At 40.4% G+C, this 18,128-nt stretch overlaps 1 long non-coding RNA gene across 5 annotated transcripts in view; it reads right to left on the bottom strand.

Annotated features, from left to right (window-relative positions):
* The window catches only part of LOC135228725 (uncharacterized), a 68,337-nt gene that overhangs the window by 17,864 nt on the left and 32,345 nt on the right, over positions 1 to 18,128 (bottom strand). The window contains exon 6 of one of the 5 annotated variants that reach the window (XR_010319509.1): positions 11,094 to 11,245. The exons of 3 other annotated variants lie outside the window; for them this stretch is intronic. This is a non-coding gene — a long non-coding RNA (uncharacterized LOC135228725). Of the gene's footprint in view, positions 1 to 10,918; positions 11,246 to 18,128 lie in introns of those variants that run through there. One more of the 5 variants, XR_010319508.1, reaches the window with a different exon arrangement.

The raw sequence follows: 18,128 nt of genomic DNA, 5'->3' as shown, positions 1-18,128 counted from the left end.
TAAGTGAAAGTTTACAGCTGAAGTTAGTTTCTCATACAAAAACTTATAAACACATTGTTATGGGACCCCAGCTGCTCTCTATAATGACAGCACACTCTCCCTTTTCCACCCCAGATTTCCCGTGTCCATTCAACCAGCTCCTGTCCCTTTCTGCCTTCTCAGCTTGCCTACGGACAGTGTGAGTTTATTTTGAAAAGCTGTTACTCTCTCTCTTTCGTTTTGTTACAACCTAACCTTTCCCCTGAAAAGACAAATGTAGTTATTTTCTCAAATATCTTTTAGGTGCATTACTGGCATCGTTTTCAGCATGGAAAAGGTCAGCAAGTTTGGAACATTATTTATTTATAAAAGAAAAATAACACCCTTAAATCTGGTAACTCTTTTAAGTACATTGCCACAGGGAAGCTCCTTTTTCCCCCAGGTTGGTCATTTATTGTACAGATGGAGAACCACATGATGAGTTGACATGAGCTTCTCCAGGTGTGAAAACATACTAGTTGAGGGTCAGACAGTTTAGAATATGTTGCTTTCACAGCTGGAGTTTTTTTCAGACCTTAAGTTGAAGTAGAGGAGAAGCAAAGCAATGACCAGTCCGTGACCAGCACACAATTCATTTTACTGGTGAGAGTAGAAGACTTGAGGTATGGTTTTAGTGCCAGTGAATTGAAATTGCACATCAGTTTCTGGAGCCGCCGTGATTTTCAATCTTGTCAAAGCCACGAACTCCGCATCCTGTGTCCTTCAACATATGCAGCCACCCTCGGCCCCAGAGAAACCCTTTTAACTTCATGTACTGTGATTGTGGAACACATTTTCTTTCTCACCCATTTATTCTACTTCTAGGTACGGAGGTCTGACTGGCATTTCTCCTTTTGTTAAAATACATGTAAAACAACAAGCCCCCATTGATAATACACAGTTCACTACAGTTAATACAGAAAATGTACATATTGTTCCTAGTAGAGTGACTGACCCAGTGGTGTGCTGTTAAATGTTTAACAACCAGCTCCGTGTAAAGAAAAAAAGGTATTGATTTGCGCTGCCTGCTAATTCTCATGGTGTAAATACTCCCGCCACGGCGAATTTCAAGCTACCAACGTGATGTCATGATCACAGAGTTGGGAGAGACGCACAGCAGCACAGCAATACAGCCCATATCCATCACCAAGATACAACAGATGGAAGTAATCTCAAGAGCAGACGTAATAGTAAAATGCAGTAAATCATAACTGGAAGCGATGCATTTTGAGGGCTGATTAACCTTTGCTTTTAAAATAATTTATTAAATTATAAGTTTACATATGTGATTTTTCAATAATGTTTGTTTACCAAGGAGTCCCTGGGTAGTGCAAACTGTTAACAAACTCAACTCCTAACCAAAAGTTTAGAGGTTCCAGTATACCCAGAGGTGCCTCTCAAGAAAGGCCTGGCAATCTACCTCCAAAATGTCAGCGACTGAAAACCCTGTGGAGCACAGTTCTGCTCTGACACACATGGGGTCACCATGAGTTGGAGTCAACCCGGCTGGCAACTGGTAACTGGTGTTTATCAACAGACTCACGAAATTCCTGGAAAGTTAATAATATACACTTGAGAGCCAGTACAAGCCAACTCCAGCAGCACTTTGATCTTACCATGCTAAAAGAACAAGGCCTTGGGGAGGACCTTGAGTTAAAGCTCTTTTCCATCCGCTTAACACAGAAAAGCACCACACACAAGAGCTTCTTCCTGATTCTTGGTTTCTCCTCCTACCCGGCTCAGCCAGGGCAGTGGTGATGGAAGACAGTAGTCTTGTCACAAAATTTTTTGATATATATCCTTTTGGACTCTTTCATGTGTTTGTAGGCATGAGTGTGTGTATGTGTCTAAACAAAAACCAAACTCGTTGCCCTCAAGTTGATTCTGACTCAGCAATCCTATAGGACAGAGCAGAACTGCCCCATAGGGTTTCCAAGGAGTACCTGGTGGATTCAAACTGCCAACCTTTTGGTTAGCAACCATTGCTCTTAACCACTGGGCCACCAGGGCTTCCGTATGTGTCTAAGTCTACATATATGTATGACTGTGTAATAAATATGAGACATCAAGAATTTTTGAACAATTGAAGATATTGGGAAAGAATCAAACTAAGCTTGGTGCAAACCAATCTAAATGGACTGTATTAGTGTTGCACACTTTGTGGTTTTTAGGGCTCAATGATTTAAATGCCCTGGAGTTAGCCTATTGCGTGATTATCTTTATAGATAATTTAGGTGAGACTGCAATGAAAGACCTGGGACTTACATCCTTGTGTGCTGTGCTAGCATTACAGTAGACTTTAAGTTTCTGCATGCAGCATTACTGGATCCGACTTTAGGTTTATTCATTTATTTAGTCAGTTAGTTGGCAACTTGCTCTGCAAAAATGCTTCACTGTTTACCTTCTCATCAACAATACATGAAAGTCCCTCTTTTTTCACATCTACAGCAACACTCCATAATATTATTCTTCTTATCATTGTTTTTAAAACCTTTGCCAAACTTCGCAAGTGAAAAATATTGTTAGATATGCATTCTTTCATTATGAGGGAGGTTGAAAATCATTTCAGATCTTTGTTGGTGATTTGTATTTCTTTTTTTTTGGAAAGTGCTTGTTCGTACTCTTTTATTGGCTTGTTTATCTCTTTATTGATTTGAAAGAGCCCTGTACACTTCTAGAATACTAAGTTTTTGTCTATTATACAAAGCAAACCCTCCCCGTCTAGTTGGTATTTGCATTTTAATTTTGTTTTGTTGTTGTTGTCATTTGCTATACAGAAATTTACATTTATGGAGTTAAATATATGAATAATTTCTATTATGGTTTTTCTGCTTTTGTCTCAAATTATAAAAATATTCTATGTTTTCTTCTATTATTCTTTAATCTTTTAATTTGTCTTTAATCCACCTATTTATTTTAACAATGTGTGAAGTAGAGATTTAATTCTATTTTTTCCTAAAATACAACTAATTATCCGAAGACTATCCTTTTATTTTAATAATTCATACTTCCCCTATTTCTTTGAGACTTTTATAATATGATAAAACCGAAAAAAAAAAAAAACCCACTGCCGTCAAGTCAATTCCGACTCATAGCAACTGTATAAGACCAAGTAAAATTGCCCCATAGAGTTTCTAAGGAGCGCCTGGTGGATTCAAACCACCAACCTACTGGTTCGCAACTATAGTTCCTAACCACTATGCCACCAGGGTTTCCTATAATATGCTAAGCTCATGTAAATAGGTAAAGATATAGACTTGTTATTCTGTTCTATTAATCTGTCTTTTCGTCCCTTCACTAGTATCACAGCCTCCTAATTAGAGACATTTTATGGCACAATTCATCACCCACTACCTTTGTCTTATTTCTTTTTGCTATTCTCATTTGTTTACTCACCAAAGTAGCTTTAGATTCACTTTGTCAACTGCTTTTGAAAATATGTAAAGGTATTCAGACCCTGTAATATGGGGCTGGTATAGGAATATACAAACAGACTAACTAAATAGAATAGGAAAGTCTAGAACTGGACCCAAGTTGTATATGGGAACTTGGTATGTGGGGAGGGGAACATTTCAGATCTGTGGGAAGTGGATGGATTTTTCAATACGGAATCTTAAAACTGTCAGTTACAGATATGGAAGAAAATGTAAGTTAGCTCTCAACCTCACACCATAATAACCTCACACAAGTGAATTAAATGCACGAGAAGAAAATATAGGATGATGCATTTAAGGTTGTGGGTTGAGGAGGAATTTCTCAGTATGATGCAAATCAGAGGTACTAAAAGGAGAATCTAACAGATTCTCTTACATAAAGTTAAAAGCTTTGTCATAACAAGAACAACCAAAAAAAGAGAGAAAAATAGATGAAGTGAAAACAGCTGCAATATACGTACTAGACAACGGGTGAGATATATTATGGAGTTCCTACAAATTAATAAAAAAGAACAAAACACAATTTTAAAATGATCAAAGGACATAAATAGTTGAATCATGAAAGAAGAAACACAAAATGGCCACAAAAACTATGAGAAGAAGCTCCATTCTGCTAGTGATCAAGAAAATGGGCAACACCAACAGGAAGCAGTATTTGCTTACGAGATGGGCAAAATTTTAAAAAGATTGATAGCACCCAGTGTTGAAAAAAGTATGAGAAAATGGTCTGTCTTGAGGAAATGTAAATAGGCGCAAGATTTTTGCAGACTAGCTTGATGGCATCGATCGAATTGTTACCTGTATACACCCTATGACCCAGCAATAGCACTCTTAGGAATTGATCCTCCAGAAATGCTAGTGTAAATGTGTAAAGATATATGTATAACAATGTTTATTTTAGCAAAGGCACTGGAAACAACCCAAATATCCATTAACAGGGAGATGGATAAATGGATGATGGGGCAACCCTCCTTCAAATATTTGCCCTGGTTAAGAGGAATGGATAGTTGCGTATTAATAGCTTGGAAAGATGTCTAAGACATACTGATAAGTGAGAAAAATTGCAGCACACAATGAGAAAAATGATTCATTTAGGTTAACAAAAAAAAAAAGATACGTGTGTGTGTAAGAGTATAGTCCAACCTATAAGGAGTGATTACTTCTGAAGGAAAGATTTTATGACACATTTGTGGTTTTTTTTATATACTGAGCTTTTGAAATTAAATATTCTCTTAAAAGACTAATTTGGCAAGTTCTGACAAAAATGTTAATAATTTGGGATTTACACTACATTTCTAGATTGGTTTGAGAATTGACATCTTTTCAATATTGACTTCTCAACTACAAATATAAAATGTCTCTCCATTTAGTCAAGTCTTCTCTGTCTCTCAATACAGTTTGAAATTTTCCTTATGCTTGTCCTTTCTAAATTGGCTACTTGGTAATACACAGTTCTAGTTGCCATGGCAAACACAGAAACACTGGTGGCATAGTAGCTAAGTGCTGCAGCTGCTAAGCAAAGGTCGTCAGTTTGAATCTGCCAGGCACTCCTTGGAAACTCTATGGGGCAGTTCTACTCTGTCCTATAGGTCACTATCAGTTGCAACTGACTTGATGGCAACGGGTTTTTTTTTCCCCCCGTGGTAAGTAGAATTTTTTTTTCCCATGATATTTTCAAATTGGTTATTGATATGATATGTAAAAGCAATTTTCATACCCAAAGAAATAAACACAGGAAGGATAAAGGCTGGAGACGGGTAAGAAAGTTAGATGCAGGCGAGTGTTTCTGAGTGGCAGTTCTGGCCCTGTCCCCTCCGAATATTGAAACTCTGAAAAGAGGAAGTAGGGACTCAGGTTCTCGGGTCTGAAGGAAGCCCTACTTCTTACCAGGAGTTCTGAGAGGAAGGGAAATTTCCAAGCATTCCATGTCAACATGGAATCACCACCTGGGATAGAAAGGGTGGCAGAGTGGGTCTAGAAGAGAGAGGGCCCTGGTGGGTTTACAGATGACAGCTGAAAGGGCTGCCTAAAGGGCTCGCCTGGGCAGTTCTAGACGCAGGGGCCTGCATCATAGGGCCAAAGTCACAGACAGAGCCCCAAGGGATCTGCCAGAGCTGGGATGAGGGCCACGACTCCCAAGGACCCCTAGGCACAGGTCAGGCCAAGAGACAGACCATGGATTTCACTAGTTGTAATCTTAGGCCACTGAGGAAGGAGGCCATCACCAAAGACCAAGCAGGACAAAGCTGCACATTAAAGACCAGCGCTGAGTCACACAAACCATAGTTAAGATGCCCCATCTCAGAGGCCATGAGATCATCTGAGCTTCTTAAGCCCAGAAGAAACCCAGGGGAATGGTAAGGTCAACCCTGAAAGATGCTAAATTGTTTCACATTTTAATATCTCTGAAATGGGGGTGTGAGTTACGATCGATGGCCCCTTAAAATCTGATCATGGGCCCACTCGGGCAGGTCTGTCACTCTGAAGTGCTTATCTTGATCAGATATTCTATTGTGTGGGATCTCATGCCTGTGGACAACTTCACCATAAGCCACTGAATAATGGTACTGCATGAGGCTCTGCCGGCATGAAAAACAAATTCAAACCCAGAATGGGTTGTCTATTGCTGTGAAAACAATTTGCCATCAAGTGATCAATTGATCTCCTCAAAGATTAGTGCCATATCAGGGGCTCAGTTTTGGTCTCTGTTGCTGGCAGAATGGACATTCAGAGGGGACAATAGTTACACCAGGTTTGTTACATGGAAGTTCATGCAGTTGGATCTATGTGTAATATCCCTCTCTGTCACCATGGCCACTCCATTCACGGATCCAGCCAATAATACATCATGCCAGCTCTGGAGGGTTAATGTTGGAGGTTGGTTAATGTCAACTAGCCAGGAATTTGGTCTACTTGGTTGTTCAATGCCTCTTCTGTGATGGATGCTTTCTGGTGGACTTTTAACATGTGATACAAAAATCTTCACACTTTATGCCTACTTCCATAGGTCCATCTGCCAGCCTCTACCCCATACCTCCTTGTCTCCAATCTTCCAGTCATTTTCCTTCTAGGCCCATAGCCAGTCTGCCAAGTTATTGGCCACTGCCCATGAATACACATATTTTGTCATATTGGACCACTTCTCTTTCCACACAAAGCGAAAGACCAGGTACACTACTTGCAGTTCCGCCCACTGGGAAGATTTCCCCTCCCCACTTTCTTTCAAGGCCAACCCTGAGTTTGGCTGTAATGTAGTAGCTGTCCATTTTAGGCTTGAACCCACACACTGAGCCAACTCAAATGTAAACCAAGCTAAGGCTTCTTCCTCTTTCTTCAGCTGCTCTTATGAAATCCCACATATGGCCATAGTTGTGAGCTTAGGGAGCGGTGCCGGTACAACCACATGTGTGACATGGGGGACTGAACTATCTGCTTATGCAGTTAACTTGTGCCCTCTGGTCCTGCTTGGGCTCAGTCCCAGATGTAGCATTTCCATCTTGAAATTAACTGCTGCCGGGCTCACCCAAATGTCTCACTTGGCAGAGCCAACAATTTCCTATGGGGAAATTAATTCCAATGTCAAAATTAGAACTTCAGCCAGTGGGAACCAGATTTTCTCCTTCCTTGTATCCTGCAATAATTATACCATTTAGAAGGATGTCCTAGGGCCACAAGGTCCCAGAAAAAGCAGACACAATGGATATGGGGGATGGTCTGCCTGTGAGGTAGGGATTCATGGTGATGGGGATCTGGAATTTGGGGAGTAACTTCCATGGCAAGACAGAGTGGTTCCAAGCAGGAACAGAGTTGGATGCAGAGAAATTCCTAAAGTGAGTGCTTGACTGAAGTGGGAGCGTTCATAAATAACGGAGATGCATATATTAGGTGCTCATGGGATCAAGGCTCCTTGAATACCTCATTTATTTTTCAGAGAAGTGAGATGAAGCACAGGCGAAAGTGGGAACAAATCATCTATATTTGGTTATTTAATTAATTAAATAGGGTTATAACTGAATTCTTTGCTACTCCTCCCAATGAGAAATATTCCTTCCCTTTGAATATAGGCTGGCTCTGTTTCTTATTTTGACCAAAAGAATATAGTAGAAATACCACTGTTTTGCAACTTTCAAGGATAAACCTTAAGACCACCATGCTGAGAGGGAGCTCAAATGCCTGGAGAGAGGCCATGGTGAGAGCACTGAGGTGTCAGAGGTGTGCACAGAGCCAAGTTTCCAGCTAAGCCAGCCACCAACTGAATGCAGTCAAATGAATGATCCCAGCTGACACCACTTGGAACAAAAGACCACCCCACTGAATCCTGCCTGAATTCCTGACCTACAGAATGGTGAGCAAATAAATGGTTGTTGTTTCAACCCAGTAGGTTTTAGGGTAGTTTGTTATACATCAATAAATAACTGAAATAATACAGTGTTTAGAAGTAGAGGGCCTTAAAGAAATTGCAATGTCAACGATGACTCATAAACCCCCTTAGATAAATTAGAAATGAAATCAGCAGTCTGAGTGGGAAGGAAGAGAGAGGGAATTCAGAGATGGACAATGACTCAGCAAAACTGTCTCTTAAAAGGAAAGTTATCTCCTATTCAGTTTCCCGAGGCTCTCTGTCAGAAAGGAGCTACCAGCTTTATTATTAGAGCAGTTCACATGATTAAGCTGATGTTTCTATATTCCTCCTCCTCAACCACACCTCTCTCTCCTCCTCCACTACCAGCAACAAAAATTCCTTGTTTCAAGTTTATTTTGCAAGTATCAACATATGTACATAAAATCATCCCAATAAGACGACGATTTCCAAAAGAAACTGAAAAAATCCACATTTTAGAGTTTTTAAATGGCTTTCTTGATCTTGATGAACAAGTAAAGCTAGCAAAGCCCAAAAGCAGCTCTCTCTAGAGAGAACTCCCTAGAACTTTCTCCCACAATTCCACTTGTCAATGACAGAGAAGCCAGGATTAGAAGGTCGGTGTGGGTTCTGACATGGGGGAAACCGATCTCTATTCCGGGTTGCCTCACTAACATTTGTGATTTTGAGCAGGCCATTTAGCCTCTCTGCATCTCAGATTCTTCATCTTTAAAATGAAATGTAATTCACTGAACAAATGTTTATTCAGTTCCTACTCTATGCCACGGTGGCGTAGTGGTTAAGAGCTACCAATGATAATCAAAAGGCTTAGCCGTTCGAATCCACCAGGTGCTTCCTTGGAAACCCTATGGGGCGGTTCTACCCTGTCCTATAGGGTCTCTATGAGTTGGAATCGACTCGACGGTAATGGGTTTGGTTTTTTTTTTTTTTTTTTTACTCTGTGCCCTGCACTGTTCTAGACATCTGAGATACATCAGTGAACAAAATAGACAAAAAAATACAGAAATCCTGCCCTCTTAGAGCTTATATTCTACTGAAAGAGAGATAAACAATAAACATAATAAATATATAAATGATGTGGGATGATAAAAAAACCCCAAACCCAGTGCCGTCGAGTCGATATTGACTCATAGTGACCCTATAGGACAGAGTAGAACTGCCCCATAGAGTTTCCAAGGAGCGCCTGGCGCATTTGAACTGCTGACCCTTTTGGTTAGCAGCCATACCACTTAAGCACTACACCACCAGGGTTTCCATGGGATGATTAAAAAAATTAAAAAAAATTTTTTTTTTTTTTGATAGAAGGTGATAAATTCTATGGTAAAAACAGAACAGGGTGAGGAGGGAGAATAATATAGGGGAAGAGAGCAGTCTGCCGTTTTAACTAGTACCATACATGTTATTGAGAAGGTGACATTTGCACAAAGACTTGAAGGAGATGAGGGAGTGAGCCGTGAGGATATCTGAGGGGAGAGTTCCAGAGAGAGGGAAAATAAGGGCAAAGTCCCGAGGTGGGAGTATGCCTGGTGAGTTTCAGGAACAGCAAGAAGATCACTGTGGCTCAGACGGAGTAAGTAAGGGAGAGACTAGTAAGAAATCAGCTACGTGACCATTATTGAACATTTTGATCAAAGATACTATAGAAGAAGCCTGATCAAAAGGGAGAAAATGCAGAACATAATTTCAAATTCTCATGGAATCCAGAATTTCTGGATCCATGGAGGCTGGATAAACCCCCAAATCTATTGCTCTAAGATAATCTTTAAACCTTAAACCAAAAATATCCCCTGACATCTTCTGAAAACCAAACAGTAATTTAGCTTAACTACTAAAGAATGTCTGCCTAGAGCATTATGCTCTTTTAAGATGGATCTACATGGGATCAAGCTGATAATAGCAACTCAAAAGATTGGATAGGAATATTAGAAACCAGCGAGCTGATGTTAATGCAGGAGGAACAACTCAGTAAAGGAGGGTGAGAATGGCTGCACAACTTGAAGAACGTAATCAATGACACTGAATTGTACATGTAGAAACTTGAATTGGTTTATGTTTTCGCTATGTATATTCTCAACAGCAAAAAAAATAAATTATTTTTCAGAAAGGTTATATACACAAAAATATCAACCATTATATGAAGCCTACAGGTAATCAGCAATCCTGGGTAACTGCAGTCTACAAAATATACCTCAACCAAAATCCCTGACATTAACACAAAAGAAATCAGCTACATGAGGGACTGGGGTAGTAGAGCGTCGATCATGCAGAGCCTTTAGCCACTGTAAGGCTTGGGCTTTACCTCTGATTGAAGTGGGGTCGTTGGATGGTTCTGAGCAGAGGAGTGGCAGGCTCTAACGTGCCATTTAACAGGACCCCTCTGGTCTCCGAGTTCAGAACAGATTTGCCAGGGGCAAGGACAGAAGCAGGGAGTCTGCTGCGATAATCCAGGGGAGAAATGATGACCCACACCCTGACATTTTAATTTGCCTATTCTGGGGCTCCCTGGTGCCGTAGTGGTTAAGTGCTACGGCTGCTAACGAAAGGGTCGGTAGTTCAAGTCTGCCAGGTGCTCCCTGGAAACTCTATGGGGCAGTTCTAGTCTGTCCTATAGGGTTGTTAGGAGTCCGAATCAACTCGACGGCACTGGGTTTGGTTTTTCGGTTTTATTGTGGGGCTCCACTGAGAAAATGGCATGCAATACATGGTGGAAAGGATGGTGGGGGGGATGTAAATGATGGTTCTGTCCTCTTTGACACACCTACTCTGCACTGGGCTGGGCTGGAGACTGGACAGCTTCCGGCTGACCTCTACTGGGGTTATGACTAACTGTGGTGGAGGAAGTGGAAGACGGAGGGAGATCTTTGTGTTTCTTTCCAAGTTTGTTAGGAACTGCCCGTCTGAGAGGAGTGGCTGGCCAGCCCCGGGAAAATCTGATCCTGGTGGGATATGTATTTTGGGGAAATAGGTCACTGCACACTCTTTGAACAGGAAACTTAGCCTGTGAACAATGGCTGGATTTTAAAGACTGGAAATACCTCTTGACTAGGAGAGGTAGCCTCCAGGTCCCACCCAGAGGGTTGGAGAGGAGCCTGCAGCCAGGATATGCAGGCTGGGATAAGGGTAAGTCCTCGTGGGCTTTTAATGTTCCATTGGGACTTCCCTTACACACACGATGCATGGAAAACCCAGTGCCTGCCACGTTCAAGAAAATGTTCAATGAGTGTTACAAAGGAAACCATCGGGATGGATTTGGCAATTACCTGAGTTGTCCTGGTTACCTTGTGACTTGTCTCATTCTTCCCTACACATGATCACCTCCAAATAATTCCATTTCATCAAGGGTTTTCATTCATCAGGCTTTTGTCAACCAAAGCTTGGCTGTATTTTATACAGGTTGTCACCTTTAGGAATCCTAAGGAAATTTATATTTTAAAAGTGGTCTAAAATCATCACCCATTTATGATTTAAAAAAAAAAAAAAAACTCCCAGCAAACTAGGAATAGAGAAGGCTCGTCCTCCACTTAATAAAGAACACCTACAAAAACCTACAGCTGACGTCACACTTAATGGTGAGAAGCTAGATGATGTTCCCCTAAGATCAGAAACAAGGCAAAGATGTTCCTGCTCCCCACTGCTATACGACATCACACGGGAAGTCCTACCTAACACAGAAAGACAAGGAAAGGAAAGAAGTGCAAGAAACCAGTCTGAAAATTCCACATACCGAGCGGGGCCAAGATGGCGGACTAGGTAGACGCTACCTCGGATCCCTCTTGCAACAAAGACTCGGAAAAACAAGTGAATCGATCAAGTACATAACAATCTATGAACCCTGAACAACAAACACAGATTTAGAGATGGAAAATGAACAAATATGGGGAAGCAGCGATTGTTTTTGGAGCCTGGAGCCAGCGTCCCAGTCAGGTAACCTTTGGTGCCCAATTTAGGGCAGAGCCCAGGGGAGGTGACAGCGCAAACAAGGGGCCCAGCCCTATCCCCCTGAACTCACCCCGGGAGGGGGCCCAGCCGGTTCACGTGGGCCGCGTGGCAACGCAGCCAGGGGGAGAAGTTCCCGGGAGACAGTGACTGGTCTGGGAGCTGGGAGAGCAGCGTCCCAGCCGGGGAACCGTGCCACCGGGATTTTGACTGGGCGCTGGAACGGCACAAGCACACAGAGCTGTTCCACTCCCCTGAACTAACTCCGGGAGGGGGCCCAACCAGTCCGCGGAGGTGGCGCAGCGACGCGGCTGGCAGGACGAGAAGTCCCCGGGAGGCAGCGACTGATTTTGGAGCCGGGAGTAAAGCATCCCAGCAGGGGAACCTTGACACTAGGATTTGGACTGGCAGCGGGTGGCTTCAGAGGGCCAGACCCCCGGGGGCAATCTCCACACAGCCAGCACATATAGGCAACACGCCCTGCGGGAATGTCAGATATAATAATCATTCCAAGCAAGACAAGCAACTCTGGCTATATTCTGAGGTGCTACTCTCCTATCTCGCTGATCCCTCCGCCACCCTCCCCAGGTGGCTTCATTAACATTGGAATTGCCTGAGCCAGAGGGAGAACGGCTCTGGCTCTGCGGCAGCTTTGCTTTCCCCCCTTTTTTTTTCTTTTGGTCTTTTCCTAACCCACTCTTTCGGCCTGAGAGAAGGAACAACAACAACAACAACAACAAAAGACCAAGGGACCAAAAATCCACCCCTAATTGGACTGAAAACACTGAACCAGCTACAGCCAAGCATATATGATCCAAATCTCAGACTTTCATCCTTACAGGGAACAAGGTGGCGGTTATAATCCAAAGGCAATTCTGATAGGGATCTGACTGCATTTTTTTTAGTGGATTTTCTGGAAAAACAAGTTTCCCAGTGATGGCTCGGAGACAGGAGTCCATATCAAACCACATAAAGAAGCAGACCATGACAGCTTCTACAACCCCCCAAACAAAAGAATCAAAATCTTTCCCAAGTGAAGATAGAATCCTGGAATTATCAGATACAGAATATAAAAAACTCATATACAGAATGCTTCAAGACACAGGAAACGAAATAAGGCAAACTGCAGAAAAAGCCAAGGAACACACTGATAAAACTCTTGAAGGACCCAAAAAGATTATTCAAGAACATAGTGGAAAAATTAATAAGTTGCAAGAATCCATAGAGAGACAGCATGTAGAAATCCAAAAGATTAACAATAAAATTACAGAATTAGACAACGCAATAAGAAGTCAGAGGAGCAGACTCAAGCAATTAGAATGCAGACTGGGACATCTGGAGGACCAGCGAATTCACACTAACATAGCTGAATAAAAAAATCAGATGAAAGAATTTAAAAAAATGAAGAAACCGTAAGGATCATGTGGGACTCTATCAAGAAGGATAACTTGCGTGTGATTGGAGTCCCAGAACAGGGAGAGGGGACAGAAAACACAGAGAAAATAGTTGAAGAACTCCTGACAGAAAACTTCCCTGACATCATGAAAGACGAAAGGATATCTATCCAAGATGCTCATCGAACCCCATTTAAGATTGATCCAAAAAGAAAAACACCTAGACATATTATCATCAAACTCGCCAAAACCAAAGATAAAGAGAAAATTTTAAAAGCAGCCTGGGAGAAAAGAAAGGTTTCCTTCAAGGGAGAATCAATAAGAATAAGTTCAGACTACTCAGCAGAAGCCATGAAGACAAGAAGGGAATGGGACGACATATACAGAGCACTGAAGGAGAAAAACTGCCAGCCAAGGATCATATATCCAGCAAAACTCTCTCTGAAATATGAAGGCAAAATTAAGATATTTACAGATAAACACAAGTTTAGAGAATTTGCAAAAACCAAATCAAAGCTACAAGAAATACTAAAGGATATTGTTTGGTCAGAGAACCAATAATATCAGATACCAGCACAACACAAGGTAACAAAACAGAACATCCTGATATAAACTCAAATAGGGAAACCACAAAAACAAATTAAGATTAATTAAAAAAAATATATACTCATAACAGGGAATCACTGAAGTCAATATATAAAAGATCACAATAATCAAAAAGAGGGACTAAATACAGGAGGCATAGAACTGCCACGTGGAGAGTGATACAAGGCAATATAGAACAATACAACTTAGGTTTTTACTTAGAAAAATAGGGGTAAACAATAAGGTAACCACAAAGAGGTATAACAACTCCGTAACTCAAGATAAAACCCAAGAAAAACGTAACGACTCAACAAACATAAAGTCAAACACTACAAAAATGCGGATCTCACAATTTACTAAGAAAAACGCCTCAGCACAAAAAAGTATGTGGAAAAATGAAATTGTCAACAACACACATAAAAAGGCATCAAAATGACAACACTAAACACTTATCTATCTATAATTACGCTGAATGTAAATGGACTAAATGCACCAATAAAGAAACAGAGAGTTTCGGACTGGATAAAGAAACACGATCCATCAATATGCTGCCTACAAGAGACACACCTTAGACTTAGAGACACAAACAAACTAAAACTCAAAGGATGGAAAAAAATATATCAAGCAATGAGCAAAAAAGAAGAGGAGTAGCAATATTAATTTCTGACAAAATAGACTTTAAACTTAAATCCACCACAAAGGATAAAGAAGGACACTACATAATGATAAAAGGGACAATTGATCAGGAACACATAACCATATTAAATATTTATGCACCCAATGACAGGGCTGCAAGATACATAAATCAAATTTTAACAGAACGGAAAAGTGAGACAGACACCTCCACAATTATACTAGGAGACTTCAACACACCACTTTCGGAGAAGGACAGGGTATCCAGTAAGAAGCTCAATAGAGACACGGAAGACCTAATTACAACAATCAACCAACTTGACCTCATTGACTTATACAGAACTCTCCACCCAACTGATGCAAAGTATACTTTTTTTTCCAGCGCACATGGAACATTCTCTAGAATAGACCACATACTAGGTCATAAAACAAACCTTTGCAGAATCCAAAACATCGAAATATTACAAAGCATCTTCTCAGACCACAAGGCAATAAAACTAGAGATCAATAACAGAAAAACTAGGGAAAAAAAATCAAATAATTGGAAACTGAACAATACCCTCCTGAAAAAAGACTGGGTTATAGAAGACATCAAGGAAGGAATAAGGAAATTCATAGAATGCAACGAGAATGAAAATACTTCCTATCAAAACCTCTGGGACACAGCAAAAGCAGTGCTCAGAGGCCAATTTATATCAATAAATGCACACATACAAAAAGAAGAAAGAGCCAAAATCAGAGAACTGTCCCTACAACTTGAACAAATAGAAAGTGAGCAACAAAAGAATCCATCAGGCACCAGAAGAAAACAAATAATAAAAATCAGAGCTGAACTAAATGAATTAGAGAACAGAAAAACAATCAAAAGAATTAACAAAGCCAAAAGCTGGTTCTTTGAAAAAATTAACAAAATTGATAAACCATTGGCTAGACTGACTAAAGAAATACAGGAAAGGAAACAAATAACCCGAATAAGAAACGAGAAGGACCACATCACAACAGAACCAACTGAAATTAAAAGAATAATATCAGATTATTATGAAAAATTGTACTCTAACAAATTTGCAAACCTAGAAGAAATGGATGAATTCCTGGAAAAACACTACCTACCTAAACTAACACATTCAGAAGTAGAACAACTAAATAGACCCATAACAAAAAAAGAGATTGAAATGGTAATCAAAAAACTCCCAACAAAAAAAAGCCCTGGCCAGGACGGCTTCACTGCAGAGTTCTACCAAACTTTCACAGAAGAGTTAACACCACTACTACTGAAGGTATTTCAAAGCATAGAAAATGACGGAATACTACCTAACTCATTCTATGAAGCCACCATCTCCCTGATACCAAAACCAGGTAAAGACATTACAAAAGAAGAAAATTACAGACCTATATCCCTCATGAACAGAGATGCAAAAATCCTCAACGAAATTCTAGCCAATAGAATTCAACAACATATCAAAAAAATAATTCACCCTGATCAAGTGGGATTTATACCAGGTATGCAAGGCTGGTTTAATATCAGAAAAACCATTAATGTAATCCATCACATAAATAAAACAAAAGACAAAAAAACACATGATCTTATCAATTGATGCAGAAAAGGCATTTGACAAAGTCCAACATCCATTTATGATAAAAACTCTCACCAAGATAGGAATTGAAGGAAAATTCCTCAACATAATAAAGGGCATCTATGCAAAGCCAACAGCCAATATCACTCTAAATGGAGAGAAGCAGAAAGCATTTCCCTTGAGAACTGGAACCAGACAAGGATGCCCTTTATCACCGCTCTTATTCAACATCGTGCTAGAAGTCCTAGCCAAGGCAATTAGGCTAGACAAAGAAATAAAAGGCATCCGGATTGGCAAGGAGGAAGTCAAATTATCTCTATTTGCAGATGACATGATCTTATACACAGAAAACCCTAAAGAATCCTCCAGAAAACTACTGAAACTAATAGAAGAGTTTGGCAGAGTCTCAGGTTATAAAATAAACATACAAAAATCACTTGGATTCCTCTACATCAACAAAAAGAACACCGAAGAGGAACTAACCAAATCAATACCATTCACAGTAGCCCCCAAGAAGATAAAATACTTAGGAATGAATCTTACCAAGGATGTGAAAGACCTACACAAAGAAAACTACATAGCTCTACCACAAGAAATTAAAAAGGATATACTAAAGTGGAAAAACATACCTTGCTCATGGATAGGAAGACTTAACATAGTAAAAATGTCTATTCTACCAAAAGCCATCTATACATATAACGCACTTCCGATCCAAATTCCAATGTCATTTTTTAAGGTGATAGAGAAACAAATCACCAATTTCATATGGAAGGGAAAGAAGCCCCGGATAAGCAAAGTATTACTGAAAAAGAAGAAGAAAGTGGGAGGCCTTACTCTACCTGATTTCAGAAGCTATTATACAGCCACAGTAGTCAAAACAGCCTGGTACTGGTACAACAACAGGCACATAGACCAATGGAACAGAATTGAGAACCCAGATATAAATCCATCCACGTATCAGCCCCTGATATTTGACAAAGGCCCAGTGTCAGTTAATTGGGGAAAATTAGTCTTTTTAACAAATGGTGCTGGCATAACTGGATATCCATTTGCAAAAAAATGAAACAGGACCCATACCTCACACCATGCACAAAAACTAACTCCAAGTGGATCAAAGACCTAAACATAAAGACTAAAACGATAAAGATCATCGAAGAAAAAATAGGGACAACCCTAGGAGCCCTAATACAAGGCATAAACAGAATACAAAACAGTACCAAAAATGACAAAGAGAAACCCGATAACTGGGAGCTCCTAAAAATCAAACACCTATGCTCATCTAAAGACTTCATCGAAAGAGTAAAAAGACCACCTACAGACTGGGAAAGAATTTTCAGCTATGACATCTCCGACCAGTGCCTGATCTCTAAAATCTATATGATTCTGTCAAAACTCAACCACAAAAAGACAAACAACCCAATCAAGAAGTGGGCAAAGGATATGAACACACACTTCACTAAAGAAGATATTCAGGCAGCTAACAGATACATGAGAAAATGCTCTCGATCATTAGCCATTAGAGCAATGCAAATTCAAACTACGATGAGATTACATCTCATTCCAACAAGGCTGGCATTAATCCAAAACACACAAAAGAATAAATGTTGGAGAGGCTGCGGAGAGATTGGAACTCTTATACACTGCTGGTGGGAATGTAAAATGGTACAACCACTTTGGAAATCTATCTGGCGTTATCTTAAACAGTTAGAAATAGAACTACCATACAACCCAGAAATCCCACTCCTCGGAATATACCCTAGAGATACAAGAGCCTTCACACAAACAGATACATGCACACCCATGTTTATTGCAGCTCTGTTTACAACAGCAAAATGCTGGAAGCAACCAAGGTGTCCATCAACGGATGAATGGGTAAATAAATTGTGGTATATTCACACAATGGAATACTACGCATCGATAAAGAACAGTGACGAATCTGTGAAACATTTCATAACATGGAGGAACCTGGAAGGCATTATGCTGAGCGAAATTAATCAGAGGCAAAAGGACAAATATTGTATAACACCACTATTATAAGATTTTGAGAAATAGTATAAACTGAGAAGAACACATACTTTTGTGGTTATGGGGGGGGAGGGAGGGAGGGAGGGAGAGGGTTTCTTATTGATTAATTAGTAGATAAGAACTGCTTTAGGTGAAGGGAAGGACAACA

This window comes from Loxodonta africana, chromosome 27 (assembly GCF_030014295.1).
Source record: "Loxodonta africana isolate mLoxAfr1 chromosome 27, mLoxAfr1.hap2, whole genome shotgun sequence".
Taxonomy (NCBI): Eukaryota; Metazoa; Chordata; class Mammalia; order Proboscidea; family Elephantidae; genus Loxodonta; species Loxodonta africana.
This window is presented reverse-complemented; position numbering and strand designations above follow the sequence as displayed.